We start from the raw sequence: 17,007 nt of genomic DNA, 5'->3' as shown, positions 1-17,007 counted from the left end.
CTCAGAACTAAGGCTCCAACAGCTCGCTCATTCCTGCCATATCTGCTTCCCTGTGTTTGTTTGTTTGTTTTTATTTCTTTCTTTTCAGTTTATGACACATTTTGCTGAGGATTCTCTCCAACACGCTCTTGAGTATGTGGAAAACAGAAAGGTTTTCTAAAGAAAAAAAGAATCACCACTCTTAAATTTGACTTAAGGAATTAGTGTCTTTCCATTGCCCGCCCCCCAAGAATATTTTTATTGATTATTTAGGAATTTCACATCATGCACCGTGATCACACTCATTCCAAGTCCTCTCAGGTTCAGCTTCCCAACCCTTGTGACACCCCTCCAAAACAAAACCAGACAAACCAAACCAACCAAACAAACAAAAACAGAAGAAAACAAGAGAAAAATGCATCAAGTTCAATTTGTGTTGCTCATATACTCACTGGAGCATGGTCAAACTCCCAGTGTCCAACCCATTAAAAGAAACTGAGTCCCCATCCCACCCCAACCCCTGTTTCCAGAAGCTATCAACTGTGAGAGCTACACTTCAGCATCCCTATTGCAATTTTCAAGAGTTCTCTTCAATGACTTCCTGTCTAGACTTTCCTTTCTGGGAATGGGGGAAGGGGTGGGGTCTAGGGTGGGGGCAGAGAAAGAAGTTGTCATAGAAGCCTTCTATGTCTCCCATTCTTGTCTGAATGGTTTTTTTTGTTTGTTTGCTTGTTTTATCAATTTGTGAGGAAGAATATGAAGGTGCTCTGCACAGGAAGTTCTCTAACAAGCCCTGGCTGCGTGATGTGGAGGGAATATTTCCTCTCTGGAGAGAGTAAAGCATAGGTATTTCTAAGTGTCTGTAGAAGTGTCTAGCCCCACACTTTGTTCACGTGGGTTTTCTAGTGAAAGCTCACAACATTATGAAGCATCTTGTAGGTAGTGTTCTATACCTCATTATGAGAATTGTGGGGCTTGTAAACAAAAACATGTGTATGCTGTACTTTCTATCATCTTTAAAAGACTTATTTTTATTCACGTGTACATGAACTTGTTTGCGCCTTTGTGAGTATACAGGTTGTATATCTGGGTGCCCGATGAGACCAGAAGAGGGTGTTGGAATTCTCAGAGCTAGAGTTTCAAGTAGTTGTAGGCTGGCCAATCAACGTAGGTGCTGAGAGTCTCACACTGGGCTTCTGGAAAAATAGCAAGCACCCTTAACATCTGAGCACCAAGCCAGCCCCATTTTGTACCAGAACTTTATCTGGTTTTAGCTTTTAAACTTAATCTGTGTCTCTATAACATTTATATAAAATGTCAGGTAGAAAGTTCAAGCAGAACAAGGCTAAACAAAGAATACAGCATGTTCTGAGCCTGTTTTTCGATGTCGGATTCTTGCTCACTCTTCTGTTTTGTTAGCTGTACATAGAAGGATTATACTAACTTGAAATTATGTCTTTTATGTGTTTCTGACTTCCTACTATGGGGGTGGGACTTTAGTTTCAATCCCTTCCTATTGTGTTAAAGAGAATGCCTGTCACAGTTTTGATTAAATTGATATTTAGGCAAGACACTTTTCTATGTGTGGTGGTGGAGATGAAGCCCTTGGTATCGTGTATGCTGTGCAAGCACAGGACCACCAGGTGACACCTCTCGTCCTTATGTTAACCTTTAGAGGTCCTTTATACTTGCTTTGAGTTGCTCTACTTTTTACTTCTGAGGTATATCTCTGGACATTTTTTTTGAGAGACTATAGAGGTGTATAAAGTATTTATATGTACAGATTGTCCTTATAGTCTATGAGTTCTTATAAAAAGCATAGACTGGCATTAAACATCCAACACTAAAAGAGTTTTGTTGTTGAAGACCTAGCCAGGCACATTCCCAGCTCCCAGCTACTCAGGAAGTGGATGTGGGATGACTGCTGGAGCCCAGTGGCTGAGGCTAGCCTGGGCAACATGGCAAGACTCTGCCCAGACCAGCTCAAACAAATCCAACCCAAATCCACTACCTACCCGCCCCGACTTAAACCATTCAAAAATGTTATTTTTTGAAGAGCGATGATAATGAGTAAAAGTTTGAGCTAGCTTAGAAGTTAGTAAAACAATTGATGTGGACTTAGTTTGATTCAAGTTGCATTTAAAAACAGAATGAAATGAAGCATGCACATCGTAAGAGAGAATGGAAATGTTGAGAGTGGCTTTCTCTAGAGGCCCAGATTTCAGAGGAATTTTGCTTTCCTTTTCAGGTTCTTCCATTCTTTCTAAAAGGAATCGTGTCAGGAGAATGTTTTTTTTTTTTTTTTTTAAAGAAACCTCATCCTTCCCCAATGCCAGCAGCCACATCCAAGAACCGCAGCTTTCATGGACTCTCAACTCTGCCTTGTGCGGCCATACTGTCTTACCAATTCTTGATGTCAGGCACATTTCTTCTTCCAAAATTTCTGTTTGGACATACTTGTGTACTTTTGACATGGAATGGATGCATTTACTCTCCACTGTGGCTGGTTTCCACAGAAGCATCCCCGCAGTGTACGTCCTACCTAAGACAAGGGTGCACTTTAGTTTCAGTTCTCATTCCTTGTGCTCAAGTGATTTTGGGAGGCTTTCATTTCTTGTCGTGGACTGGATTCTTTTTTTTTTTTTTTTTTTTGTGAACTGTTTCATGTTCATTCATGCTCTTGGTTAGTAGATTTCAACCTTATCAGATTGTGGTAGAGATTATTCTAGTTATGAGCAGAAGCACGGACTAAAATAACAAAAACTGTGTAATTAGTGCATGAAGCAGTGGCTCATTTATCAGAATTGTGATGTACACACCTAGTTTAGGCAAGAAATAATGAAAAAAAAAAAGAAAAAAAAGAAAAAGAAAAGAAAAGAAGAAAAATGCCTTAGCGATTAAAGTTCTTAAAATTATTTTAACTGTACATATTTATAGAATAAGTTTGATAATCTGAGATATGAAGATAGCGTATAATGATAATATCAGAGTAACTAACATTTTTGTCTTCTAATTTTTTAATTAACACACAAATATATATATATATATATATATATATATATATATATATATATATATCAGGTATTTCAGTGACTGTAAACCACAGAGTGCTGGTCTGTCTGAGAGAAGCTAGTCTTCTCTGCCCTCCATGTCTTAAAGAAATTTTTGCCCTTAGAGGTACCTGAAGGACTTGCTTCTGGAGCCTTCTCTCCTGCCTTTTCTTCAGTCTATAGCAATCACAGCTGACTGGGATCAGCTGAGCCTATGACTTGGGCGGCTGACTGTCCCCAGGCTGTATAGTGACATTTCTGTGATTAGCAATGAACATATGGGGTCTTTAGGGTTTAGGAAATCATGAGACCAAACCGGTGAAGGGTGGGACAGAAACTATAGAGAAGAAACTCCAGGCCCCATGGCTTAGAAGGTTTCGGGAGTGGCTGGTCTATACTGCATGCAAACTGAAACTTTGGCATGGGAACCCAGCCACAGAGGAAGAAGCTTGGTACAGGGAGAAAAGAAACCTGACAGAAAAGCAGCAGTTCCAGCCCTCACTGAGGGAAGGGTTGGGTTGTAAAGCTTTCATATGTTCTGACAGTTGTCACAATGTTTTTCCTTTTTCTAACTGTATTAGATCTCTGGCCTATAGGTATTTGGGGCCATATTTTGAGGAATTTTAGAGTTTCATAGGAAAGGGATAAACACTAACAGTTTTTTTTTGAGATGTGGAACAATTTAAGCAGATTATGTGGAGATTAATCTAGCACTAGTATAGAGGAGAGGTAAGAAATCAATTTGAGGAGTTATTAAGATGAGGCATGTGAGAGGTGGGTAAAGCTAAGTGAGGTTGTTTGGGGGTGTGGAAAACCAGAAAGGTGTTTAGTTTTGTGTCAGCTGACTTTCAGATACGGTTGTAAAGGCTACTTAGTTCCATTTAAATGGCTTTTATTGAGTTTGTGTTACCCTGCCCCTAGTTCTGTATGGTAGAAAATGAATAAGATATGGTGAGTGTCATTGGAGAGCTCCTGCTTTTCTACCTGGGAGGGAACTTTTAGACTAGAGATTTGTGTGCCAACAGAACATGGAAGAACTAAGGTATTAGAGGGTAGAGTGGTGGGGGCAAGGTGTAAAGACAGGGAATATAAAGAGTAAAGCAACGGGCACACCTTAAAGGAGGAAGAGATTGAAGAAGTGAGGCCAGGCCAGTCTTATAAGGAAGAAAGGAGGCCACCCTCTTAAAGAAAGCTAAGACCCTGCACCCTTGCACCCCTGCCCGAAGCCATCAGTTGTGGAGAGCAAAATACACTTCAGCATCCTCATCACAATTTTTAAGAATTCTCTTCAGTGGATTTCTGTCTAAGCTGTTCCTTTTTGGGCTAGGGTGGGAGTGAAAGTAGAGGTTGTCACAGAAGCCGTCTATGTCCCTCTTTCTCAACTGTGAGTCTGGAGTCATTGATACCACTGGGGGAAAAAAAGCTTCCTTGCCCTTTACAGGCAGCAGGAGCGTGTGCCATGGACAGCAACATGGGCTCCAGCCTCAGCATGCGCCATGGACCTCAGCGTGGTCTCTGGTGGCAGGAAAGCCATGGTCCTCTGTTGCAGCAGGGGTCATGGACACCATAATAGCCCTCAATGGAAGCACAGGCCAAGGACATCAACATGACCTCAGGTGGCAGCAGGAGCCACTCACACCAGCGGGCCATCAGTAATCCTAAATGCTGTGGGGAGCGCGGGAGAAGGGAGTTGGTTTGGGGTATCATACAGATCGTTCATGGTCCTAGAAGGAATGGTGAGTAGGGGGCTAGTGAAGGAATAAACGCAGACCATGATCATAATCTGGGTATTGAAGAGATGAACGGAGGAGACTTGACGAGCGGCACAGGAAGGCCACAAGAGTGCTCTGGAGAGTTAGCTTTGAAGACTGGTGTAGCTGAGAAGGGAGAAGGAGGACCAGAGGCTCAACAAAGGCATGAAGAAACAAGGATGCAAGGTATAGAGTTTGTTCTCTCTTCCTCTGCCCCGCCCTCCTGCCCTGCTTGCTTTCTCTCTGAATGAAGGTCAAAGAGATAAACTTACCATGAGAGATATTTGGACATGGAGCCAGAGATAGAGGAGGACAAGGCACGGTACAGAGGAGTTCAGCGAGGAAGAGAAAGGAAATGAAAACATTCCTCAGAACAGTAGCAAGCTGCAAGCGCAGTCTTGTGATTGGGGATTTTGGGCACCTAGAGGAAGAGAAAGTTTTGAAAGGCCACGAGAGGAATGGAATTGATGTTGATGAGAAGAGGAGGCATTCACTAGGGTGATGAGGAGACAAACATAGCTAGGAATCCTGAGATGAATCAAGAAATGAAAGCCATCCCAGGTTCTGGTAGTAGCGGTTGTCACAGTCTACCCTTCCCCCACCCACACCATTTTACAAAGAATTTAACTCTTGAGCAATTTGGCACCTTACTCATGAATTTGTTGGCATTCTAACCCCTGCTCTCTTCTTTCGGAATGAAAATAGACACAGTAGTTTCTTATGAAGCTTATTTAGGGAGCTGGTTAGATCAGAAGTGGAACCCACTCAAGAGGTCAGTGCCTATAGTGTAGTGAGTGAGTCAGTGAGTCCTGAGGAATGATTCAGGAGGATTCTGTATATCAGAATACCATAAATATTGTTATGGGTAACAATATTTTTCAACTGTTTAAATAATTACAAATTTTGCATATGAAAAGCGAGTGTGCGTTTTATATGTAATATCTGCCAGTTCAGTAATTATCAGAGAGAAGGTCATTGCTACCATGCCCATTTTGGAATGAAACTCCAGGCCTTCATGGGGCTGGAGAGGTGGCCCAGCAGTTAAGAGCACTGGCTGCTCTCTCAGAGGACCCAGGTTCAATTCCCAGAACCCACATGGCAGCTCACAACAGTCTGTAACTTCAGTTCCAGAGGATCTGGCATCCTCACAGAGACATACAAGCAGGCAAAAATAAATAAATAAATAAATAAATAAATAAATAAATAAATAAATAATAAAGATCAAAACCAAAATCAATTTTAAAAAGAAGGGAAGTCTAGGGCTTTGCTGTGGAAATCACAGGTTCAGAAGGAAGTGGTCATTTTTTGGTAATGGAACAAGAGCACTTAAAAGTGTTTATAACAATGTTCACTGTATTTCCAGATCTCAAGACCTAGTTCCTCCAATTTCTGTAAGTTACCTCACAGATGAAGCTTTGAATTTCTGAGGACTCGTTTCTCAGAAGAGTTTGAGAAAAGGCTGGATTCCCTCAGAGGTAGCACTGGAATGATCCTCTCATTTGTATGTAGCCAGCATCAAATAATACCTTTTAATTGAATTTCAGAAGTGACCACTGGAGATCAAATGCGATGATTGAAGCCCCTTATATTCCATTTCCATGTACAGTGTACTAGCCACAGACCAGGCGACTATGGCAGTAATATGCATGACACTAACGTGACTTCTGACTACAAAAGTCTCTAGATATTTTTGTTAGTTCTTTGAGGTTTTCACACAATGTATTTTGATCATACTCATTCCCTTTCTGCAACTCCTCCCAGATCCACACCCACTTTCTCTACCCACCCAATTTTGAATCCTCTCTTTTTGTTTTTAAAACCCATCAAGTCCAATGTGTGCACACCGTATACTCTTGGGTGTTAGTCATTCACGGCAGTGTGGTTTACTTCCCAGAGGCCACACCCTTAACACAAACTTGCTCCTAATCTCCAAGCAGTTGTGGATTGCCGGTAGCTCATGAGCTAGGGGTGGAGATATGTGTCCAGCTCTCTGAGCCATACTGGGATTTTCTCTGGCTTGAGCTTGCCCAGGTCTTATGTATGCTGTAAAAACCGCTGTGAGGTCATATATGCGACTGCCCAGTTGTGTCCATATTTTTGCGTGCTTGTTTTTCAAATCTTGGTTGCTGGAACTAAAGAGAGAAAAAAAAAAGATGAAAGTCTTCGACGTTTTGTGTTTTCAAAGCACACTGTAATAATTGGTTATTCCTCATCCTGCTGGGACAGCAGATGGGCATGTCGTCAGTGATGTCCATGGGCTTCAGCATGAGGTGGGGTCAGAGATGGCCCTGGCCTCTTGCCCAGGATGTGGAAAGGAATGACTCAGTGTTTCTGGCTGAGGTCCAGGGTGGCCTCAGGAGAGCCCTTCACACTGAGCTGGTGCTGAAACCATTAACATTTTTTTTGAACTGGCAGACCTTCTCCTGAGAGCAGACTCCATGCTAATAATGCCCCCCACCCTGTATGCCGACCCTGACTTAGAACTTCAGAGGGCAGTGGGTCTCCTACCTCGCCTTGTTTCTCACGTTTCAGCTGAGGAAGGTGTAGTCTGTATTTCAGAGGTATTCCTCATCAAGGAGTGTAGCTTCAGTGGAGAGGCCTTGGGCATCTCTGTGCACGAAGCCCTGCTTTGGCTGACTAAGCTCTTTCATTGATGTAAAATTCTCATCACTGTCCACAGCTGTCCTTATTTGTATGCTTCCCTTGTGTTGCATTTGAAAAATAAGTCACATGTGGCTATTTTTCAAGCGTAGCTCAAGTTAAGTTAGCTTTCTCCCAGTCTGTGCAGACCCCTTGTGATTCACTTCATATTTTCAACACAAACATTTGCTTGCTCCTCATTGCTAAGTCTATACCAAGGATTCTGAGCCATATCCTCACATACAGGTGATAATTCTCCATAGAAGCACAGAAGGTCTACCATGGCTCCAGTGTTCAGTGCTGGATTCTTGGTTGGTGCTTGGAGATATCCTGATGATGAAATCAAAATTGCCCCAAGGAACTTGATGCTCCTAATCAGCCGGAAGTAGTCTAGTGATGTTGATGTCTCCCTTTCCTCTACCCTTCTTTCTCATCTACCTGGTGTTGGGGAGTTGGAAGGGATAAGGGTGGTGTAGGGAGGTCAGAAAAAAGAACACAATAAAGTAGCCAAAAGCCTGACTACAAAAAATGTGCATTATTTGAGAACCCAGGAGTACAACTCATTTGACTCTTAGAGATTGTCAGGTCCAAGTTTATCATATCAATAAAAAGCCAGCTGTCTTTATGTCCACACCTAAGTGCTATTTTGAGACCTGCCTTTCTACTTGCTGTAGAGTTTCTTGTGACATCTTACTGTTCTCACAGCATTCAGTATCTTAGGAGCAATGGCTTGTAGCCCCCTGTTTCTTTTTAACTCATGGCTCCTCTCATTATGGCTGCTTTTCACGAACTAGGCATAATACAACCTGTTCATGGGACCTCGAGACATGTTCTATCTCTCAGGCAATAGTATAGACATTCCGTCTAGCACAGGGAGAACTTTGCTCTTCTTATACCCATTCCCCCATCTGAGCTGAAAGTAGAGAGTTCCTGCTCCGGCTCCTGTAAGGTAGGCATTCAGTTGACTATAGTTACCCCACTATAAGTGAAGCAGCCATTGTATGTGTGTTAAGCTCTTAGCTCTTCATGTGTGTTTATATTTCTCATGTAACAAATTGCCCCCTTGTAAGCTTCTGGCTTAGTCTCTTTGATTTATGTCCTCTTTTTAACATGATTAAATTTTTTTTTGTTATTTTAAGTATATGAGTGTTTTTCCTGCAAATATGTCTGTGTACCACACGTGTGCCTCGTGCCTGTAGGGGTCATATAAGGGCACTGGATCTCCTGGAGTTTCAGACTGTTGCTAGCTACCCTCTAAGTGCTGGGAATGCAACCTAGGTCCCCTGGAAGAGAAGCCAGAGCCCTAAACTGCTGAGCCATGCCTCTCAGCATGGTTTAAAAAAAAAAACAAAACAAAACATGAAAACTGTAACTATGGTTACTGTCCCCTTTCTCACTAACTCCACAACTTTAAAATGTTTAGAACCCTGTCACCATTCGCTGACGTGAAGCCCTTCTGGGTTGACCTCCGCCAGCATTTGGCTGCAGGATCTAATCACTCTTGTACTTGTTCTTTCTACCTTTTCGCAGCGAGCTCATTGGCATCTCATGCTCCTCACTCACCATCTTCCCTTAGCCTCAGCTCCTAGACGTGTCCTGTTACCTTGATGACCTCGCAAGCCTCGCCTTGTCTTAGGGAAGAGGGATTAGTTTTCTTTCTGCTTCCATGAGTCTTCGAATTACTTATTTAACAAACGTTTATTGAAGATGTGGAATATAATAGAAACATTGCATTAAATATTAAGTAGTAAACCTTTTTGGCTTCAGCATATGAATACATTTATTTTGGGTAAAAATTTCACCTACCTACTTAGAGTGAGGTGAGGCAAATCACTAAGGTTTAGCCAAAAAACCAGCTTGGTTCAACTATTCTTGTATTTCTCTGTGTCAGATAATGCATGGTGTGTATATTTATGTGATTGAAGGAGAACTGTACGCCACAGCAAAGGGTCAGTTATCATTGTTTTAAGCAACAACGGGTTAAACGCTGACTAGCTCGCCCCTCTGCATTTTGACGTCTTCTGCCTTCACCGATGGGAGTCATCTGGGGACTCTGGTCATCTCTCTGTTACTCATCTGCCTCATCACATTCATTCACTTTCCTCCCAACCTCACGGGGAATATTCCTCGTAGCAGTTCTGCCAGCTGATTTGAATGTGAACCCCCATGTTCCTGCAGGCTTTGCACCTGGACTCAGCTGGTGGCTGACAGGGTCATGTGTCACCGCTCATGCTTCTGAGCTGGGTTCAAGGACATCATGGTGTGCTTTTCTCTGGGAAGTTGGGTAATGGTAGCTCCTGTCCACCGTCTCCTGACCATATTCTTGCAGATGGTGTGAAAGACTAAGCTAGACTTGCAGAGAAAGTCAACGAGGACTTAGGAAGTCCTAATGGGATTCAGCCTCCTAGTTGTGAAGTTGCTTATATTCAAGCCTTTGAGGTCCACCTAAAGTCCTACTCTTCTGGTGGCAATTTAACTAGTGTGTCCTCCTGTTTGCATGAGCTGGCTCACCCTAGTTTCTATTACCTTGAAAAACAAAGAACCCCGGGTAGTCCAGTCTTCTAATCTCTCCCTCTGTATCACCAGCTTTGTGGTTTTCATTACTATTGCACTGATCACACTTCTACTGGGTTGTTGACTGCGCCCAAAGCAAGTAATATTAGGAAGTTAGAGAGCACACGAGAGATGATTCTAGAATACCAAGAAGATTAGTTGGGAGGATGAATCACACGGAACATGGGAGATCTGGGAGATGGAGAGATGGTTCAGTGGTTAAGCGTGCTGGCTGCTCTGTTAAAGGTGTGGAGTTTGTGCTACAGTGCCAACATCAGGATGCTCACTGCTACCTGCAACTCCAGCTCCGTGGGATCTGGTGCCCTTATCTGGCCTCCATGGTCACAAGCACACACGGACACAGACACAGACACAGATAGACACAAACACAGGCACAGAGAGACACAGACACAGAAACACACACAGACTCACAGACACCGGCACAGAGAAGCACAGACAGACACACACTGACACAGATACACATGCACATAAACACAGACAGACACACACATACATGAGAGGGGGGGGGGAGGGAGATATTTGGGATCAGATATCTAAAATTCCAAGACCCCAAAACAATTGAGATGAAATGAAAGGCCATTAGAAGATTATAAGAAGCATGAATGTATGACTATGCTTAGTTTTTACAGAATATTTATGTAGAGCATGAAATCTAACAGTTAGTGAAGACTTCAACATCTACGTATACATAGTTCATATACTCTGTGAAGGTTCAACTCGAGATTTAAACCTGATTTTAAAGTATTTGGTGCAAAACTGGGGCTTGAGTTTCTTTACCAGGTTACTAAATTTTTATTAATCTATGTGTTAATATGATGGCTAATGAATGTGACTTGAGGCAGCCAGTACATATATTTTGCTTTGTGGACTTGAAAGACTTCTTTTAATTTAATTCTTATTAACATATCATGACAATAGAACAGTCTAATGGGAAGGAGACTTGAAAGATATTTCATAGACAAAATGTACAAATGACAAGTGATAAGGACATGAAAATATGCTGAAGAGCAATACTTAACCGAGAAATGTGATTTAAAACCATAGTTGGGGATGAAGAAACAGCTTCTGGTTAAAATCATGCACTGCTCTTGCAGAGAACCTCAGTTCAGTTTCCAGCACCCACATGGCAGCTCAAAAACATGTGTAGCAGATCTGGAGACTAATTCAGGGGAGGCTCCTGGGATTATATGAGGGGACTGTAGCAGAGACTCATACTGTCAGAGGCCATGGAGACTGAGGAGGACACTCTCTAACTAGACAAGTTTCCTAGTAGAGGGAGGGAGAACACCAATCCACCCCCAAACACTTCGACTCAAAACTTAGCCTGCCTACAAGATGTGCAGGGATAAAGATAGAGCTGATAGAGCAGAGATTGAGGGAATGTTAAACCAGTGCCTGGCCTAATCCAAGACTCACCCTATGGGAGAGAGCCAACCCCTGACACTGTTAACAATACTCTGCTATGCTTACAGATAGGAGCCCTGCAGAGTTGTCTTCCTAGGGGCTCTGCCCAGCAGTGCTTCAAAACAGATGCTGAGACTCACAGTCAAACATTGGACGATGCATAGGGGGGTCTTGTGAAAAAGGGGGTGGAAGGAAAAAAGGACGTAGAGGAGATAGAGCTCCACAAGAAGATCAACAGAGCCAACTCACCAAGACCAGAGGGGCTTGCTGAGATTGAAGCATCAACCAAGGACCATTCATGGACTGGAACTAGGCCCCTTCAAGGACCATTCATGGACTGGATCTAGGATGCCTACAAAGATGTAGCCAGTGGGCAGCTCAGGCTTCATGTGAGTACTCTTGTAAAGGGAGTGGAGGCTTTCTCTCACATGGACTCTATTGCCAGCTTTTTGATCACTTCTCCCTGGCAGGACTGCCTTTCCAGGCCACAGGGGAAGAGGATGAGCTCAGTGCTGATGCAACTTGATGAGGTGGGGTGGACTGGAAGTGGGGCTCCCCTTTTCTGAGGAATTCGGAAGGAGGATGAGGAGAAAGAGGAAGGGTGGGCCTGGGAGGTGAGGAGGGATGGGGTTGTGACCCGGATGTAAAGTGAATAAATAAATAAATTAAAAACAAACAAACGAAACTGTGTGATTCCAGCTCCACAGGATCCAATTTTCCTCTTCTGGCCTCCGTAGTTACCTCTACTCATGTGCACCTGCACACACAGAGACACACATAACTAAAAAACAAACCTTAAAAAACCACCCCAGTGAATAATATCGATAATTAACAGAATGGAAAAACAAGTGTGGTCTCATCTGATGCTGGACAGGATGGAAAGAAAGTAGAATGCTTACTTATTCCAAACTGCTTCAACCCCTTTGGAGAGTAGTCAGAAAACTCTTTAGTAGTGAAACATGGGCCTTATTTATCATCCAATGACGGCACTGAACTCCATTTTTGTGTTTTCCCAAGAGAAGTGAAACACAATCCACACAGCCCTTGCACAAGGGTGTTCATTACAGCTTAACTCATAATAAATAAAAGGTGGGAAGCAGCCTAGCTGTCCATCTACAAAAGAACGGACAAATACATGATGATAAATATGATGTATTCAAATGAGGAAAGCCACTCAACAATAAAGGTAACAAATTACTCATGTATGCAGGAACATGCAAAAAATTCTCAAAGATAAGACATATGCCCAGGAATGAAAAGTAGACAAAGCTAGTGTTTCATAGCTCAATTTTTATGAAGTTCCTAGAGCAAGAAAAAAATTATCTCTGATGACACCATAAATCTCTGGGGGAGAGTGGGTTGAGGGGTGCTGGAAAAGCATGAGGGGACTTCCTTAACAGATAGGCATGTTATATAACTCGATAAAAAGTTGCTTAGACAGACACTCATTTGTCAGCCTCTTCAAGTATTGCACCAGAGAGTTTGTACTTCACCAAACAGGTATTTTTGGCTCAAAGAGGAGCTGCAAATAAGTGCTAAATTCCAGCTAATGGTGTGCATGACGAGCACATGAGTGGACAAGGCTCTGGTGCTTCAGGTTGCTTTTTATGCATTCAAAACAGGCTGGGCTGGGCTGACGAAGGAAGAGAACTGTGAACAGATGGATAGACTAAGAAGGTAAATAAAGGACACGGTAGGTGTTGGGTTCAGCTCGTAGGTGTCTGGATGCCCACTGCACAGTTCCTTTTGTTTTTTTTTTTTTTAATCTTTGAAATTTTACACAGTAAAGTATTGGAGAAATAAGCATCAAATAAAAAAAGATATCCAGTGATTCATTAATTTGCACCGATAATATTTTACTGAATGCTTTTCATCAAACAACCAACTTAAATAGAAAATTATTGCCAACTCATAATAAATGACAAATAATATATTGGCTCCAAAGAGTGTTGTTTTCGAATAGTGATATCTATTCGGTCTATTTTGCATTAAAGTGCGTGTGTGTGTGTGTGTGTGTGTGTGTGTGTGTGTGTGTGTGTGTGTGTGTGTGTGGTGAGGGCAGTCATGGGATCACTGAGAAGTGCAGTAATATAGATCCTTCTCCTGGTCTGTCAGTAGGTGCAGCATGTCTGCGGACCACAGTCAGCCAGAGACTTGTGTGGTTCTGAGGGATGACAATAAAGGCAAGCACATGGGAGTGCAGACAGAGCCAGAGATGTATTAGAGTAGACGTGGAGGAGGCTAAGTTTCTGTAATGGATATCTGGCCAAGGAAGTGAATGCTAAATCCCAGCCATCCACCAGGACTTGCTGGAAATTCTTCCAATGGAAGGCAGCGGGCCTGCGGAGATGGCCTAGTCAACAAAGCGCCTGCCGTGTGAGTATGAAGGGAAGTGGGAGACAGAAGGATCCCTGGACCTAATTGGACAGCTAGCTTAGCCAAGTTGGGGAGTTTCAGGTCCAGTGAGAGACCCTGTCTGAAAGATAAAGGTAGAGAGTCTGGGCATGATCAGTCACGCCTTTATTCCCACCACTCTGTAGGTAGAGGAGGGTAGATCTCTGAGTCCAAGGCCTGCCTGGTTTGTAGAGGGAGTCCCAGACCTGCCAGGGCTACATAACAAGAGAGATCAAGAAAAAACAAACAAACAAACAAACAAACAAAAATACCTGATGTTGACTCCCAGCCTCCACACTGGCACACACATGCACATATGTATATGCACACTTGCATGCGTACATGAACATACCCACACTGACAAGTACTTAGTCTCTCTCTCTCACACACACACACAAACACATGCACAGTGGTGAGGCAGTACGGAAGCCACACTGGTTCCTGCAGCTAACTTGCTGCACGTCTCCAAGGGAATTAAGAACTCTGTCCACCAACTTTCTTCACATGTAAGAATGAGTATCAGCACAGGATTTATTTCACTGAGTTTTGAGACTACAGTAATTTAGAATATGAAACGTGTGCTTACCTAATATCCATAGCACGGCTCCTCGGTACTTAGCAAGGACGGAATATACACGTCTTTACCACTGTAAAGAATAGCATCATATACATCAGTGCGGTGTGGGAGGAAGTACTTGACAGATGTCCTAACACTGTGGTTAAGTAATTATGGCCACAGATAATGCCATCACTTCAGGGTCCTGGAAGGGAATGAAACTCCAACACCCGATTTCCTGTATAGTACTTTATGAAAGGACTGCCTTTTCCAGGAATGCATCCCGCTTTCTTGTTGACCAGGGTCAGCTTGGTACAGTGGTTCTCCCTTAGATGGGAGGTGGGCTCTAACCTGGCTGTAGATCCTGTCTCAGATCACGACAGTGTAGAGAATACTACCGTTCTGTGATCCTCTAGCATTCCATCCGTTTTCTATGACTGTATCTCAGAGAAGCATGGTCCATTATGAAGACAAAACCATCAGGCATTTGGTTTGCTTCTTACCTGGCCTCAGCCCCCAGCTGCTCCAGCTGGAGTGTTGGGATCCTCAAGGGGTCTAAAGAAGCAGGCTATGGCAAGGTTTCCTGCCGTCATGGTGGTGGCCAAGGCGTGCGGCTGCCAGTGGTGGCTACATAAGCACTTTTAGCAGAGTCCTCAGGTGTCACTTAGCGCTAGAGCCTGCTGTGGTATGTGAAGTTCAGAAGTGATGGCACAGAATTCAGCAGGCTCACAATAGGAGGTGTTCCTGGCATGTGGCTTTGGCCAGACTTCTGGTCACAGTCCTTGGTTTCTATCTGCATTCTGAGCCCATTTTCTTGGCTGCTGTGTTGAGTCTGTGAGTGACCAATCGGTGGCTTTCATTGAATTTAGTTTTTGCTGAGCCAAGCCAGGGTTGAGCTTTCATCGACTGACACGTGGAATCCTTTCTGGTGCACTGATTTTACGTGATGCGCTGACCCTGTTCCATCCCTGCCACAGAGGCACCCCTCTAGGTGCCAGCAAACGCATTGACTGTAGAGCAGTCCTCCCTCCATTGTTCCTCTCAGTCCTTTACGCTTCAGTTTTAAAGGTCTAGGCTACAAATACCTAGCTGCGAGGGACTGTTTCTTGTCAGAAACTTGACGTGTAAGTATCTCTGCCTTGTGCTAACCAGGTGATAGTTAGGCTTTGAAGATACACAGTCAAATAACACACGGTCCCTCTGATGCACATCAGTTCTCATTTGGTACCCGCTAGGGATCGGCTCCAGGACCCCACATACCAAATTCACAGATCTTAAAAGCCCATTATGTCCAACAACATGGTACTTGCATCCAACGTAAGCACACTCTCATATAAAATTTAAATCACATCTAAATTTGTCACAATCCTCAATGCAACATAAATTCTATGTACTGTTTCTGAGTTTTCACTTCAGACACAAACTTGAAAAACATTTTAATTTAATTAATTTATTTTTATTGAACTCCTTAATGTGGAGGACTGATGTGCTTACAATTATAGGCACTTGATAGTGGACTTGACTTCCAGTAACAAGAATTAGTCATTTGTTTTTTTATACGTAGTGAGATGCAATCTGACAACCTGGCAGCACAGTGTTCAGCCATAGGGAGGAAGCAGCATGTCAACTAATGGCTAGCATTGGTGTGGGGGAGGTGACACAGCACAGAGGCTTTCTCTCTCTTCTCCCTCCTTCTTGTTCATAATTGCCTCCCTTTTACTCTTACCTCCTTTCCATTCTAAGTTGCACATACTAGAAAAAAAAAAAACTTCGCTTAGTCTCGGCAAGCCTGGGAAGGCGGGGCCATAGGGTAGTGCTGTCCATTCTTGAGGAATATCCATATTGATTGGCACAGTGGCTGGGCTATTTTCCATAACCTCCAAGACCATAAAGGAAAGATTCCTTTCCTCACATTCTTATCTGTATTTGTTGCTGTTTGCTTTCCTGATGACAGCCATCCTGACTGGGTGAGACAGGGATCTCAGATTAGTTTTCATTTGCGTTTCCCCCATGGCTCGAGATGGTGAACACTTTTCATATATTGTCATTTGCTCTTCTTTATTTGAGAGCGTGTTTGGCGGTTCTGGTATAGGCTTAGTTGAAGATCGTCCATCTTCTCTTTGGGAAAGCACTGCTTTGGGGAGGGAGGGGGGGATGCCCATGGGAGCAGAGAGAGAGAAGGGGGACACTAGCCTAGCTAGTCAGGCCATCTGAATCAACCTTGGTGATCCACGAGGTGCCACATGTCACAGGCTGACACTTTGAGAAGTGTCTGTTCAGTTCATTTGCCTATCACTGATTACCTTGTTTACTCTTTGGTATTATGCGTTCTAACATTTGTTGGATAAGTAGCTGGGGAAGATTTCCCTCCCATCCTGTTTGTTATATAGGAATTTTGTAATTAGACACATCCCATCAGACAGCTCTTACCACTACTTCTTGAACAATGGCCGTCCTGTTCAGCACAGCATTGCTCTGTCTGTCTTCACATGCTCCCCCTATGCTTTCTGCTCATAGGGCTCAGGGGTCTTATGAGAAGGTTTTTGGTGCATTTGGAGTTGATTTTTGTACAAGGTGTCAGAGATAGAGATCTGCTTTTGGTTTTCTATACATGAAAGCTAATTTCTCCAGCACCAGTCATTAAACAAAGCTCCTGTTT

The 17,007-nt window shown here is 43.2% G+C and overlaps 1 long non-coding RNA gene across 1 annotated transcript in view; it reads left to right on the top strand.

Annotated features, from left to right (window-relative positions):
- The window catches only part of LOC311593127, a 95,060-nt gene that overhangs the window by 58,052 nt on the left and 20,001 nt on the right, over positions 1 to 17,007 (top strand). The window lies entirely within an intron of this gene.

Source organism: Acomys minous (assembly GCF_964271855.1).
Source record: "Acomys minous genome assembly, chromosome: 1".
In the NCBI taxonomy this organism is placed as follows: Eukaryota; Metazoa; Chordata; class Mammalia; order Rodentia; family Muridae; genus Acomys; species Acomys minous.
This window is presented reverse-complemented; position numbering and strand designations above follow the sequence as displayed.